The sequence below is a fragment of the Vicugna pacos genome, chromosome 25 (assembly GCF_048564905.1).
Source record: "Vicugna pacos chromosome 25, VicPac4, whole genome shotgun sequence".
NCBI lineage: Eukaryota > Metazoa > Chordata > Mammalia > Artiodactyla > Camelidae > Vicugna > Vicugna pacos.
Genome location: NC_133011.1, coordinates 27,126,052 through 27,141,351, shown reverse-complemented (window position 1 = coordinate 27,141,351; position 15,300 = coordinate 27,126,052). Strand labels below are relative to the sequence as shown.

The 15,300-nt window shown below is 43.0% G+C and overlaps 1 long non-coding RNA gene across 2 annotated transcripts in view; it reads left to right on the top strand.

The window, feature by feature from the left end:
- LOC140689129 (uncharacterized) overlaps window positions 1-15,005 on the top strand; it is a 38,208-nt gene extending 23,203 nt beyond the window's left edge. The window contains exons 4-6 of one of the 2 annotated variants that reach the window (XR_012064008.1): window positions 13,641-13,751; window positions 14,175-14,243; window positions 14,822-15,005. This is a non-coding gene — a long non-coding RNA (uncharacterized lncRNA). The remainder of the gene's footprint in view (window positions 1-13,640; window positions 13,752-14,174; window positions 14,244-14,821) is intronic. The other variant, XR_012064009.1, reaches the window with a different exon arrangement.
- Window positions 15,006-15,300: the final 295 nt, after the last annotated feature.

The following is a 15,300-nucleotide window of genomic DNA, read 5'->3' as shown; positions in this document are numbered from 1 at the left end:
GCTCAGATCCAAAGGGCTTTTTAGGTTTTTGTTTTAGTTCAATCCTATCGATCCTTTTAAAAAAATTCCCACATCCATCATATGTCGGCGATGGGCCTAAGTACTAGGAAGGGAAATGAAATTTAAAGCTATTTCTCTGCTTCCATCTGGTGGAAGCCAGCATCATCTGTCTCCTGTGGTTTACTATAACCTTTGAATGCAAGCTACACCATTTTCCTTTCCAACACAAAATCTCCTGTGGTTCCCTGATGCACTCAGACTAAAAGCTCATGTCCTCTCATGGCTCGTCTATTACCTTTCGATCCCTCCTCCTCCTCCTCTCCTATGCTGGCTCAGCTTCAGCCTCTCTGACGTCCCCATGAGCCCAGAGACACACTCACCTCAGGGCCTTTGCACTGAATTGCTCTTCCATGCACTTACTATGAGTTGTCATATTCCACGTGATTGTCTCCTTACCTCTTTCATGTGTTCATGAAAACATCACCTCACTGATGGGTTTTTGTGTGCTTTGTTCACTGAAACATCTTAAACATCTGGATTAGTGCACTCCATAACCATTTCTTCAGTGAATGAATGAATGAAGGAGGGACTTTGCAGTGTAGTGTGGAAAATAGGACACATGGTTATGTATGAAATCTTTTCTTTCTCCGTGGTCCTGTTCTTTTTTTATTTGCATCTCTTTCAGCGCTGACCCAAATCTACCTTGTGTTGAGGAGATAATGTCCATCTGCACCTCCTGGCACCCTGAACAGAATCCTACACTTCTGCCTCCAGCACTTAGCACCAAACTCTGCATGCAAAGGGCAGTTAATACTTATGGGCTGATTGAAGAAGGATCTGAGTCTCGTAGACAAATGTAGCAGTTCAGGGGCATGGTGGTGATGATGACTGTGGGCCATAATATTCAGGGAAACAGAACAGAACTCTAGAGCTGGACAATGTGTCTAGACGTGGGAGCAGAAAGGGAACTTCAGGCAGGGACCAAAGTCAGCAGAGGGTTGGAGGCTGAAATGCATCTGGGGCCTTTGGGTTGAGGTTTTCTCCTGGGCAGGGCAAGAGTGGTCACATCTTTGTCACCCTGCCTCCTGCACTATTGTGCATCTTCAGTATCTGGACCTGTCTTACTTCAGCTCACACCCCCGCCTCCTCTATGCCCCTGCGCCTTGTGTCATGGGCCAGGCAGTTGTTACCATTCATTAATCCAGTATCACATTTGTTACATGAGACTGAGATATAGTCTCCATAATTTTGCTATGATGGAAAAGCAGCTTTCCTTATGGCCAGCATGGTTTTTGTTTTGTTTTGTTTTGATCCCTGCTTAGCGACATTGGTCAGGCCGTGGTTCATGATGGAACCAACCCTTGCTTAGTTATCAGAACAGACAGCTCAGTTTCTCTAAAGCTCATTCCCTTGATTGTAAGATGGGGGCACTGATATCCATGGTCCTTCCTTAGTGGACTATTACAGAGATCTTGCAAAGACCTAACGGCATTATGTTCATAAAAGGGATTTGAAGACCATAAAAGTCTATGAAGGAGACAGAACAGTGTGATGCTTGAAGAACAAACCCTGGGGAACCAAGGACAAAAACCTGGCAGAGCGTAATGCTGTGGCAGTTTTGAGTGATTTCTCTGTAGGTACTTAACTTCCATTTAAAAGTCGTGATTTTCAGGTCCATTTCTTCCCCATTGGCTCTTCTATTCTGGAGATGATTAGCGAAGCGAAAAATCACCATCCATCCATCCACTATTCATTACATAATAAGCATCTCAGTTACTGGAGATGAGACATGGTGACCAAAATACTGGAACTCCCCCAGCATAGTCCTCATGGAGAGGTGTGTTTCTGTGTGTGTGTGTCTGTGTGTACATGTGCACACACACACATATCTGGTGTATTACTGAGCACTTAAAAAGCACTAGAGAATGTACTTTATACACATTTTCTTATTTTATCATCACAGAAACCCAACAATGAAGAGATTATCGTCCCATTTTACAGACAGGGAAACTAAAGCTCGGAAAGTTAAGCAACTTGGCTAACGCCCAGTGATTAGCAAGTGCAGAGTCAGGATTCATTTTCAGTTGTAACCCCAAAGCCTAAATGATTATACTAAACTATATGAATATTGTTGCTTTAAATTTTCCCCACCTTTTTCTGGTGGGTTTTATAGCCTTTACTGATGTTTATGAATCATAAAGTTCTGGGCATCAAGCAGATTGTAAAAAGGTTACCTGGGATCGGCTCAGGAATATACCTTAGGGGTTGGTATGAACTAAGATGGAAATAACATTGGCTTGTAATAGAACAAAGTCCATCCCACAGGCACGAATGAGTGATGTTTGGAAAGCAGCATTGGAAAGTGGTTAGCAAAAAAAAAAAATAAATAATGGATTTAATTGAGTTGGGTTATTGAATTGCCCTATGACTTGATTTTGATCATGTTTATTTGTGTAACTGCATGTGTTCTTCCAAAACCATAGAACCTTTTACTAAGGTTGTTCAGTTATTCGATATTTAAGTTATACTTCCCTAACATTCAACTGAACTTGGCTATAGATAAAATTTTAATAAAAATGTATTCAAAAAAAGAAAGAAAGTGGTTAGCATGTTGATGATTTAAAAATCTAAGCTTTAGAGGCTGAGTTCATATGGAAACTTCATTTCCCTGACTGTACTGTGCCATGCTCCCTCAGTCATGGTTCTATTAGGGCAGCAGAGCCTCCAGGAGTGAAATGGAGTAAGGGATATATCACAGACATTAGACCTTACACACCCAGGGGAGGTGGTGAACAAGCCTTGTAAGACTTCCTTCTACTTGTGGTGCTGGGCTTAAAGTTACTGTAGATCAGCAAGGCTAGCAGTTGGGAGAAAAAGATGGGTGTGAAGTGGAGCAGAGTGAGGACAAATAACCCACAAAGACAGCCTAGAATCCATGAAGGCAAATTGGAATGCATAAGGACAAGCTGGAACTTGCATCTTTCTCTTGCTGCCTCTAACCCTGATGATGTTGGTGAACTCCAGAAGAAGCTGGTGCTCTTTGTCACAAAGCTGCATGTGCTTCCATCCTAGATTCAGAGATGCTGGAGGAGGAGCTGCTACCCCCCAGCAACAATGAGAGCCAGTGGATCAGTGACAACATGTGTGAGATGCACCAGCATCTGGTTCTGGTCCACTAGGACCACCAGATCATAATAATTGCTTCCAAATATTGCAGCCTTCACTTGTGACCAATGCTAACTCGGAACTACTCAGAGGGGAGAATTCTGGGAAACACTTTTCTAGTCTAGCCAAGCTGGCACAATAAAAATCCTCATATCCTTATCTCTTTTGAAACTTATAATAAGTCCACACAACCTAGCAATGAATGGGGTCCTGATTATATAAAATTATCATGTCTTTTGGCCTGATGCTATCTCCTTCAGTACAGAAATCGACCTTATAATTTTTATTTCCCAAAAGTGCCCTGTTCAGTGCTAGGTACTCAGAGGCCTTCAATGAACAGCTGATGGAAGTTGACCCCTCCCTGCCTGCCTCCTCTATTTAGATTTTCATAATGGATACTCCCTTGGAAATCACTCCGTTTACAATATCCTTGGCAACTGATTATCTGGTTTCTTTTCCAGCCCTCAGTCACAGGTGTAATAATTCCTAAAGCCCATCCCCTAATAGCTATGTCTATTGGCATTGAAGAGAAATAAAAAGCTTGAAGAATCTTAGAATTTATTGATCTCTTAGCATCCACCAGGCTAACTCATCAACAATCCGTTCCAAGTCTGTCTTAGAACAAGAAACTCAGAAATATTTTATGTTTTATTATGATTATATCTTAGTCTCATCTAAATTTCATATTCTCTGTCTTTAAAAAAAATTTAGCTGCAGTGGAATACACAAAACAGAAAATTTACCTTCTCAACTACCTTTAAATGTCCTGGTCAGTGGCACTAAGTAGCTTCACATTGTTGTGCTGCCATCACCGCCATCCACCCACAGAACTCTTTTCATCTTGCAAAACTGAAAGCGTGTACCTATTAAAACACTGATTTTCCATTCCCTCCTCCCCCTAAACCGTGGCAGCCACCATTCTACCTTCTGTCTCTATGAATTTGATAATTCTAAGTACCTCAAATACATGAAATCCTACAGTATTTGTCTTTTTGTGACTGGCTTATTTCACTTAACATAATGTCTTCATGTTGGTTCAGTCATGTTGTAGCACGTGTCAGAATTCCTTTCCTTCTTACGACTGAATGATATTCCTTTGTACTATATATACATTTTGTTTATCTGTTCGTCTGTCAATTGATGTCTTTTTATCTCTTTGACAACCTATGTTCCACAGAGGGCTGAAAGAGAGGCTTATAATCCTGTCTTATTCAGGAGTCTTGTTTTGCTTTGATGTTCTTAAATTTACAGAGCAAATACAGCATATATTGTACTTTGAAGAGCCTTAGTTACTCAATTTACCAGAATGGAATGAGATTACATCAGACGGGGGGTCTCAATCACCTGGGGCTACCACTAAAAGAAAAAAAAGAGAGAGAGGGAGAACCTATACCAATAGGGAAAGGGGGGAGGGGAAAATTAGGAGTTTGAAATCAACAGATACACACTACTATATATGAAATAGATAAACAAGGACCTACTGTATAGCACAGGGAACTATATTCAATTTCTTCTAATAAGCTATAATGGAAAAGAATCTGAAGATGTGTGTGTGTGTGTATACATATATATGCATGCATATATATATGCATGAATATTATGCAAATATATGCATGCATATATATATATATATATATGCATGACTGAATCACTTCACTGTGCACCTGAAACTAACATTGTAATCAACTACACTTTAGTAAAAATAAAATTAAAAAAAGAATAAAATTAAGAACCTAAGAGAACCATTCATCAAACATCTGGTCATCCAGGGTTCTGCTGCCTTGAGATCATGGCAGGTGGGCAAGATCTCTCTGAGTTCATTCTACTTCTGTTTATCTTATTCTATTTAAGCTTATTAATATTTCACAACAGTTTTCACAGCCACGAACATTTCTTTGGAAAGTGCAATGTTGGAGTCAGCCTCTTCCTCGCTGTGTGGTTTGGGTAAATAACAATGGCTTAATAATGATGGCTTACGTTCATTAAGGGCTCACTGTATGCCAGGCAAGTTGCCAAATGCCTTACATACACTCTCTTATTTATTAAAAGCAGGTACCATCATTATCACCATCTTGCAGGAGAGATGACCGAGGCACGGAGAAGACTTGCCCACGGTCACATAGTAAGGAGTGAAGCTGAGACTCAAACCCCAGTAGCTTGACTCAGCCTTTGTTGTAACCACTACTCTGCACTTGGCCTTGGCTTTCCCACCTGCATGACAGGACAGTAACAGCTAACTTTTAGTTCTGTATGAGTTGGAGATAAAGAATACTAAATAAATATTAAAAGGATCTGGCATTCAGCAGAACCTTGATAGACGGCATTTTGCAAGAAACATTCCTGCTTTTCTCAGGGCTCTTGAGCTCCATTTCTTTTGGCCTCTTAGAGATTCATTAAGGGGATTTATTATCTCCGCCTCATTTAACTTGTCAAGTCATTTGGCATCAGTGATCACTTTGCTGGTAAAGTGGGTCTCAGTCTCTTTGCCTGGCTCTTCCTCACCACAGTGTGTTTGCGTGTGTGTGTGTGTGTGGTGTGCGTGTATGCGTGGTGAGTGTGTCTGTACCGAGGCATGTGGGGAAATCTGTGATTTGTTTAAAGCTGTGTACATTAATCTCAATGAGCAGGAGAGGCCGGAGGTGTTCGGAACCTTTGCTGGCCTGCCAGCTGTGGGGTCTGTCAAAGCCACAGCCTGTCCTTGAGTGTCCCCACCTCCCCATCTCAGTGGTCTTCCTTCTCCATCCAGCTGTGGCTCTCTGAAGGGCACACTCATGGTCATCATCGTGATCCCTGCCACAGGCAGCTGGCAGCCACGGCCACAGAGAAGACACAGGGGCCGGAGTGCAGGTGCTTCCCAAAGTCGCAGAGCTTGGTCACAAGTCATCTGTTTCTCAGTCCAGGCCCCTTTAAAATTATAAAATAGTTGACGCTTACAAAAACGAAACTAATGAAGAGTGGATCCCTCCCTGCTTTTCTGGGGGCTTCCTCTGCCTCCCATGCTCTGCTGTAGGAGGTAGATCACACGTCCTGTCTCTTCTTGGAGGAGCTTGCTGTCCTTTGGAATTAAGTTAACCTACTTACCTTGTGACTTCAGGTCTCTGATGGGCTCCAGAAAAGGTAGGATTGTTTAGGTTATCTAGTTACTTCTTACTGCTAGGTTGAGAGAAAGTTTCCCTTGCATTGTTCTGCATCCTAAGTGAGTTGGGACCCCTTCAGCTAGGCAGTTCTCGTGTGGCTTTCTCAAAAGCAGTTGCAGTCAAATGTCAGCTAGGCTGCAGTCACCTTGAGGCTTGACCTGGTTACAAGTCCAGCATGGCACACACACAAGGCTGTCTGAAGCTGGTTGTTGGCCGGGGGCTCAAGTGGGGCAGTGGCTTGGGCTTGGGCTTCTCATGGCGTGGTGGCTGGGCTCCCAGATGGAGCATCTAAAGAGCAAGCATCCCAAGGAACCCAGGTGGAAGCTGCTAGGTGACCTTAGCCTCCCTCTGACATCATGCAGCGTCATTACAGGGCCAGCCCCGGTCACTGTGAGAGAGGACTACACTAGGGCACCAACACTACGCTTCACTGGGGGGCCGTCTTGGAGACGGGCTACCATAATTATTAATGGCTCCCAGATCTTTTTAATTTTTGTCCTTTTCTGTGCTCTTTTGCAATAATTCTCATCTGCGGGGCATCATGGGACAATGAGTTATTTCACTTTTCTGAGACTCAGGGTCCACAATTATAAATTGGGAAGAATGCTCTCTTGGTTACGCTTAGGATGGAAAGTCATCACTTAGGCACTCAAACATCACAGTTATTACAATTGACTCCGAGGTTTTGAATGCTAAGTACAGGCTCTGTACGAGGCTCTCCCGATGTTATTTCGTTGAGTGTCCAAAACAACCCTGTGAGGGATGTTCTAGGGTTATCCCCATTTTACAGATGAGAAAGCTGAAGTTCAGAACATTTGAAAAACTTGCCTATCATCACACAGTTATGAAGTGGAAGAGCCAGGCTTTTACTCACTGCATGTGTTGTATTAATACTTGTTTGTGCCTGTGGTTACCTCCCTCAAAAAACTGGAAACTTCTCGAGATAAAAGGTTATATTCATAATTTTTATGTTCTTCCCAGTTCTCAGCTCACAGTTAGGCACAGGGTAGATGATAAAACAATAATATTTGTGAAATAGATAAGATACTAATTGATAGGAAGTGTGGGAATATAGAAATTCTCAGCCAGCACTGAGACTTGCTATATGGCTCTCTTTAGGAGAACTTTTTGCCTCCTTTGTATCCATTTGACTAACTCCTCCAGGTCTTAGAGAAGGCCCCCTGATGGCTCCAGAGGGGGAGCTCTGAGATTGAGTGTATTTACCTATTTTCACTATGGGGAAATCTTACCAGTTTCAACCTGATACCAAACCAGAATGGTCTCTACACTGACATTTATTTCAAAGACTCTTCACAGATTCCTAAATATCACCCAGTGCTCTGCAGCCGCAGTGCCTGTCCTCCTAGGACACATTTAGATATATTAATACTCTAAAAACCTTGTGCCTTGATGCAAATCTCATCCTCTTCCTGCTTTCCCAGTTCTCCGAATCCCAGCTAATTCTTAAAAGCCACGAATCAGAAAGACAGTGATAAAGACTTCTGTGTGGGTAGAGAGCCAGGTGCAAGAGAAAATAATAATTTCCCAGGTCACTCTGTCCCCACACTACCCATTGAAATTCCATTTCTATGAACTGCCATAATTAGTTTTTTTTTTTCAATCAGCTATCCTGAAATGAGAAGAGTAATGACTTCCTGCAGGATTATAAATAGTTATGGCGTGGTTGATCTAGACCAAAAATCACAGCTCGTGTGGCTGGTATTGTATGTCATGATAAATTAATTGGAGAAAGAGATAAACAGCCCTGCAGAAAGGAGGATGTTCCTGAAAACTCTGCCCAGAAAGGACTTGGAAGGGCCTGAGATATTCTGTAGGAACCCTGAAAGGGGCCACTTCCTCTGCATTCTGCCACCCAGTGTTAGTGCAGGATGGGGTTGGGTCCACTCACCTGGGTGCTCACCTTTGAATAACAACCCCCTGCCACTCCCAGCCATCACTTACCTCCCTTGATTTGGAATCGAAATGGAAGGAGGAGTAACAGCTACTCTTAACTCTTCTATGCCCCCAGTTATGATGACAGGTTTAGATGAAGTCATCTAGGAAATCTGATATTAGGGAAGGCTCACGAATTCTTAGAACTAGAAGGTAGGTGAGAGCAGAGATTCTCGAAATGTGGTCCATGGATCTATGGGGAGTCTGAAACCCTTTCAGGAAGCACGTGATGTCAAACCTATTTTCACAGCTACACTAAGATGCTACATGCACTTCACCATTTTTATTTATTTTTGCGGCATTTTGCACTGATGAGTCAAAAGCAGTGTAGACAGAACTCCTGGCACCTTGGTGCAAATCCAGGCAGTGGGCCCAGCTGCTCTGGTAGTCCGTGTGCTCTCCACTGTCATGTGCTTGTCATGCGAATAATATCTGTTTCATGTAAGAATGTTCTTGATGATCAGTGTGAAGTATTAATTTTATGAAGTCCTTACCTCTGAGTACACCTCTTTTTAATACTCTGTGTGATGAAGTGGAAATCACAGTGCGCATAAAACACTTCTGTTTCATACTAAAGCACAATGGTCGTCTGGGGAGAAAGCAATTGTGCTGTTGTTTGAGTTATGAGCTGGACTAGCCGATTTTTTTTTTCAAGGAACATCATTTTTGCTTAAAAAAAAGATTCTCATTCTGCGGTTATTTAGACTTGGGTATTTGGCAAATAGTTTCTCAAAAATGAATGAAATGAATCTGTCACTTCAAGGAAACATACCAGCAGAATTTATTGCAGTGATAAAATTCACATTTTCAAGTGCAAATTAAAAATTTGAAACTCTTATATCTAGCACTGTAAGCCCGGACAGCCTCCCGACAGCTACCCTTTTCTCATATGAGATTCATGGTGATATTAGCAAGTGTGATTCCTTTTTGTTGTTGTGTATTGAGCTGGGTTAACATTGGGATATCTTTGGAGGCCCTGTTTAGCCTCCTGCACCCTCTCATTTTACAATGAGAACACTGAGTCCCGTGAGAGAGAAGGTTATTTGCAGAGAAGGTCAGGGGGCTTGTCCAGGGTGAGGAAAGGTGAGGTTCTCTGCCTCTTCTCTTACCGACTTATGGTTTGGAAACTGCTTGAGACCTCTGACCTCACAGGCAGGGCCGTTTCTCCTAATGCCTGCACCACGCTCACAGAGCTGTCGCTGCACACACAAATCCACCACACTCATGACATCATCTTCCCCAAATCCATAGAATACAATACACATCATGCCTCCTTGAATTGTGTACCATGGTGTCTCTCCCTCCCCAGTGATCAGGGATTGAGAGTAATACTCTATTCAACAGTTGCAGGGGCATCAAGGCCACATAACATCAAGAGTGAAGATTAACCATGATTTAGTTCACATCCAGGTACAGAAGGTAAGACCGGATGACACACAGCTTGGGTCTCCAGCATCCCCACTGTTACATATAATGTGCATCAAAATGTGATGTTCTTTCTCTCTTAAGAGTTCCTTTGTCCCAGCTACACATCCCTAGTCACTGTAGCCTATTCCATACTGTCCCACCACCCCAGCAGCTCACCCCCAGGCTGTGTAGATATCACAGTTCCAGGAACACAGTGATTATAGACGCTCTTTGATTGTTAGGGTCCAGCTGGGTAGGCCATGAATGGGTTTCTGAAAAGATAGCAAAGAGGGTTTTGCAGCTGATTTTGTAGCATAATCAGATACTGTCAGGATTTAAGACTCTTTCAAGTAAGAAGCAAGCAAAATCTCTCCTTCCCAAACCCATTCTTCCAGGAAATGTCTTCTGTAATGGGTTTAATGGTGATCTCCAAAAATTATGTCCATGTTCTAGTCCCCAGAACCTATGAATATTACCTTACATGGCAAGGTATCTGTTATATGGTAACAGATCCAATTAAGTTAAGGATCTTGAGTTGAGAAAATTATATGAGATTATCCATGTGGGTCTTAAATGCCTTCATAAATGTCTTTACAAGAACAAGGCGAAGGGAGATACGACAGGCAGAAGAGGAGAGGACAGAGATACACAGAGAAGGAAATGTGAGGATAGCGATTGGAGTGATGTGGCCTGAAGCCAAGGAATACCAGTAGCCCCCAGAAGTTGGAAGAGATTCTTCTCTAGAACCTTTAGAGGGAGTGGAACCCTGCTGACATCTTGGTTTCAGATTTCTGGCCTCCAGAATCGTGAGAGAATAAATGTCTTGAATATTAAGCCATTCAGTTTATGGTAACTTTTTTCAGCTGCCCTAGGAAGCTAATATACCTTTGATGGTCTGGGTACAGGCATGTCAGCTGCTTGTTAATAATAAAAACAACACCAGCAGTAACAAGAGCTAGTATTTATTGCAGATCCACTCTTTGTCAAACACCGCACTAAGCACTTTAAGGCATTATCTCAATGAACTGCATGACAACTTCCTTAGACAGGCATTGTTGTCACCCACAATTTTGCAGGTGAGGAAAGTGAGACTTGGGGAACTGGGTTAGAGGCCTACTAAGTGGGGGAGCTGAGATTAGACCCAGGGTCTGTCTGACCCTTCCTGTTGGGTATCATCAGTAACCTCCAAAATTACTCCAGGCAGGAACAGCCCGTTTCACTGGATGGGAGAGTCAGGGAAAAGAGAGCAGAGGAGCACAAGCAGCTGGGCAGAGAGAGGGCCGGGATTCCCAGGGCCACTTTAGCAGCTGCCCAGGGAACACATGAGCCACCCTCAGACCCTGTCAGGGGAGGGGCAGGGCTTGGCAGTTCTGCATGGAGACTGGAGGGATTGCTGGGACTCAGAAATTCTCTTGTTCACTATTCAGAGCCAAAGCTCTGTTGGCTCTCACTTTCCATACCTTCTGCCTTGATTGGCAAGCCAGCCAGAAAGCACATATTTCCTGGAGGGTGAATGTTACTGGCTGATGCTGGTCTGGAGAGTCCTCTGTCCTCTTAGACAATTCTAAAGAGAGTCAGTCCACCCAGATCCTGGCGAAGCCCCCTGTGAGGGCCCTGCTCATCAATTCATTGCCATTCATGTCACCAGAAGGCAGTGTGAGGCAATCTTCATTTCCTTTTCTGAGGTCCAGTTTCCCTTTGATCTTACATATCTGGCTCTGGTCTATAAACTCAGCCCAAGGAGCTAATTAACATGCAGCTCGAAGGAAGGGGAAAAGCCAAGCAGAGATCTCTCCTACAGCAAGCTTGATTCCTAGTGGTCAGGGACAACCTGGGCGGGATGAGCTTTGTGAGATTCCAGAGCTTTGCTATCATCACACCAATTGTACAGGGGCCTCCCGAGGGATGGGCTACGCTGGAAACTAGGCATTTGCACAAAGTTATCTGGGATGAAGGATTTGTTGCTTTTGTGCAGCATTAACAGGCTGAGGACTCCAGCCATGATGCTTTATTATAACTCAAGGCTATTGAGAGAGCCTAAACTTTTCCTATAGCCCACGGCTCAGGATACTCACAGAGAACTAAACTAATGAGGTAAAGGGCCCAACATTTACTGAGCACCTACAGTATGCCTGCTGTTCCACACAGGCTATTTAATTTAACTTTCAAAACAACTCACAATGAAAGCATTATTTCTCACATTTGTTCAGATGAAGAAACTGAAACTCATAGAATTTATGTCACTTGATTTGCCAAATAGAACTAGTAAAATGACAGAATTAGAATTCCAACATGCCTCCACCTTCCATGCTACTGTCCCCACCCCAGGCAAAATGAACAGTATGAAGAGCCACAGTGTCACCCTTGCACGTGCAACAAAGATGTATCAGGGACACTTGAAAATGAAACACATGCATTCATACAATTACATACATTTAAAACTTTTTGCCTCCTTTTGGTACATCAATGGGTATGTGCTGAGTCCTAAGCCAAAATGTCTCCGAAGTAATGTTCTTCAACCTACTGAAGGGTTAACTGGCAGTGGCCATTGAAGAATAACAAGTATTTCTGCAGAATAGCACCCATTTTTCTTGGGAAGTGGCCTATTCTTCAGTCAAACAATATTTATGGAGTTTGTTGACAACATGGAGAATTAGATGTCAACAGGGGACACAGAAGTGTAACAGAGGATGCTGAGTAATAGATGATTCAGTTGCCCACATGCCCAATGGCAGGGGTCTGGACCAAATGATGTCCTCAGACCATCTTCTGCCTGGACCTTTCTAGCTGATCTCCACAACCTCCCTTCCACTCAGCTCTCTAAAGCAATGTAGTTCAGAGTGTGGGCCATGGATCAGGGCTGGTCCACCAAATGTTTCTTACCAGACTATGAGGAAGTAAGTACATAAACTAAGTGCCGGAAAACATTTATAGCAATTTGACATTCATAACAATTTTGTTGTATTTTCCAAAAGTATTGATTACAATAGATTGGAAATTAAAATATCTGGTCCTTCACCAGTTAGAGAAACCCATCTGAACCTGCAAATTTAGTCATGCATAAAGTTCTCTGACCAACCAAAATTAACCAAAACATATGTTTTCAATGTACATGTATAATTATATGAATGTATGTACTTAAATTAGATCTTTTCAAGTCTTCCTGCCTCACCACGTTGTTATTCGGAGTGTTTGTTTACTTTCCATGGTACGGTGAAAATAGTGTTCTATTTTTCTCAGGAAAAAATCCAAAATCCTTAGCAGTAAGCTAGCCCTTTAACAATCTAGCCCCATTACCCCCTCTAGCCTTGTCGTGGTTCTCTCTCATACTCTGTGCCTTGTCTGGGATGCTTACTCTGCTTGAAGTGCCTCTTCCTTTCCTTTACCTGTGAACCCTTTTTTCAGTCTTTACAGCTCAGCTCAAGCATCATTTCCTTCCCAGTACTTTGCACTGGCAGGGCCGGTGGTATTTAATTACACATCTGCTGACCACTCCACCTCCTCTCCCCACTGTGCACCTGCCTGAAACCACTCAGGCTTCAAAAATCAAACCAAAGATCATCTCCTCCGTGAAACCTTTCCACACTGCAAATTGATTTAACAACTTCTTATTACACACCGTGTTCTTAGTATACATTGTATACAGTTCATTCTTTCATTCAACAAAAATGTATCAAGCACCTACTATGTGCAAGATCCTATGTTAGATTTTTTTTAATTTAATTTTATTTTTTATTGATGTGTAGTTGATTTACAATGTTAGTTTCAGGTGTACAGCAAAGTTCAGTTATACATATATATATTTTCTTTTTTACAGATTCTTTTCCACCTCCCCCGCCCTTTCCCCTTTGGTAACCACAGTTTGTTTTTTATGTCAGTGAATCTGTTTTTGGTTTGTAAATAGAATTTGTATCCTTTTTTTTTAAATTCCACATATAAGTGATATCATATGATATTTGTCCTTCTCTGCTATGTTAGATTCTGAAGGCATTTCCATCATCCAAAAGGACAAAGACCCCTACATTCTAGAGGGAAGAGATTTTTTTTAAAAAAAGAAACAAGCACTAGATGCAATCACTTCAGGAGGTGGTAAGCACTATGAAGGAAGTAAGCCAGGGTGACATGACGGAGTGTGGTGGACACGGGGAGGCTGCTAGAGATGAAGTGGTCCAGGGGAGCCACAGAGGGTGACGTGTAGGCCTGCAGGGTGAGAAGTAGCCAGCTGTTGTAAGAACAGGGACAAGTGTATTCCAGGCAGAGGAAAGAGCAAGGGCAAAGCCTCTTGGGTGGGAACACAGTTGCCGTGTTCCAGGGACAGCCAGAAGCCTGTGAGTCTGGGGCACAGTGACCAAGGAAGAGGGGGATGGAGAAGAGGTCAGGGAGGGAGGCAGGAGTCAGACCTCTAGGGCTTCATAGGCCATGGCAAGATGAGAGTTTATTTTTAAATGCAGTAAGAATCCACTAGAGAAGGTTTAAGCAAAGGAGCGATACGATCTGGTTTATGTCTTTCAGGGATCATTCTGGTTGGTATGTCGGGGGCAGTGCTGAAACACCACTTAGGAGGTGAATGCAACAGTCCAGGTGAGGGATGATGGTGATCTGGATGAGAATGGTGGGGCTGGAAAGTGGGACAAGACGAAGGACTCAGGGTAATGTTTCAGAAGCTGGGCTGACAGGAACCAGTGGTGGTCTGGAAGTTCTACTGTAGGTGCTATCACAATGCTTAATTGCAGAAGTGTCGGAGTTCTCTGCAGCTCTGAACCTGGGATTTACCAAATAGTCCAAGCAGGAAATACCCTAATTACAAAAATTTCCATGAGGGAGGCAATGCAGATTTGGTTAAGTGCTAGCAGGAGTACAGGCACTGGCATCTGATTCCCCAGGCGTTTTCTGATCCTTATGTCAGAGGAAGAAAACATTGGCCCACCTTGGCAGAAAAGTATCCAAGTTCTAAGTTCAAGATAAAACCCTGCACTTCACCCCAGAGGCTGCCCTCTTGGCTGATAATGAGTCAATAAGATGCCTTGTTTGAGCTTCATAGTTCTATCCTGGTAATAACCAAGCAAAGGTGTCCAGAAGACAAAGTGACAGGTCTCTGGACAAGGAAGGGTGTGACAGCATAAGGTTCACTGTGCTGTTTGGTTCCTTGTTTTTGCTAGTATTCCAGAACTCCTTAGGACCCTCGAGGAATCAAGATTTGAATCAGCATGACTCCAGAGCGCTACAGTGAACCCCAGGGACCGCATTAGTGGTGACTGTGCTCATTAGCATGATGAATTCGGACACTAACAAGCAGGCGATGGCAGGTGAATCTGGGTACCAATTACATCTTACCTTCCTGTGCTTGAGTCTGTGCCCAGGGAGAAATATGATTACAGGTCTAGCGATAGCGACAGCTTCAAAAATGTAGCCCATCCCAACAGATCAGAACTAACTTTTAAAATTGGGGCAGGGAAAAAAAAGAGGCTTAGCTGATGATGCTTGTAATGGACAGTATAACAAATGTCGATCTTGCTGTGTTACAATGATGTTTTTAAAAGGCTTCTTTGATCAAAATTCCTCAGCATGGTATTCATTGCAGAGGATGTTTCTGAAATACTGACGTATGCTAGCTAACCAGCATATATTGTACACCTGC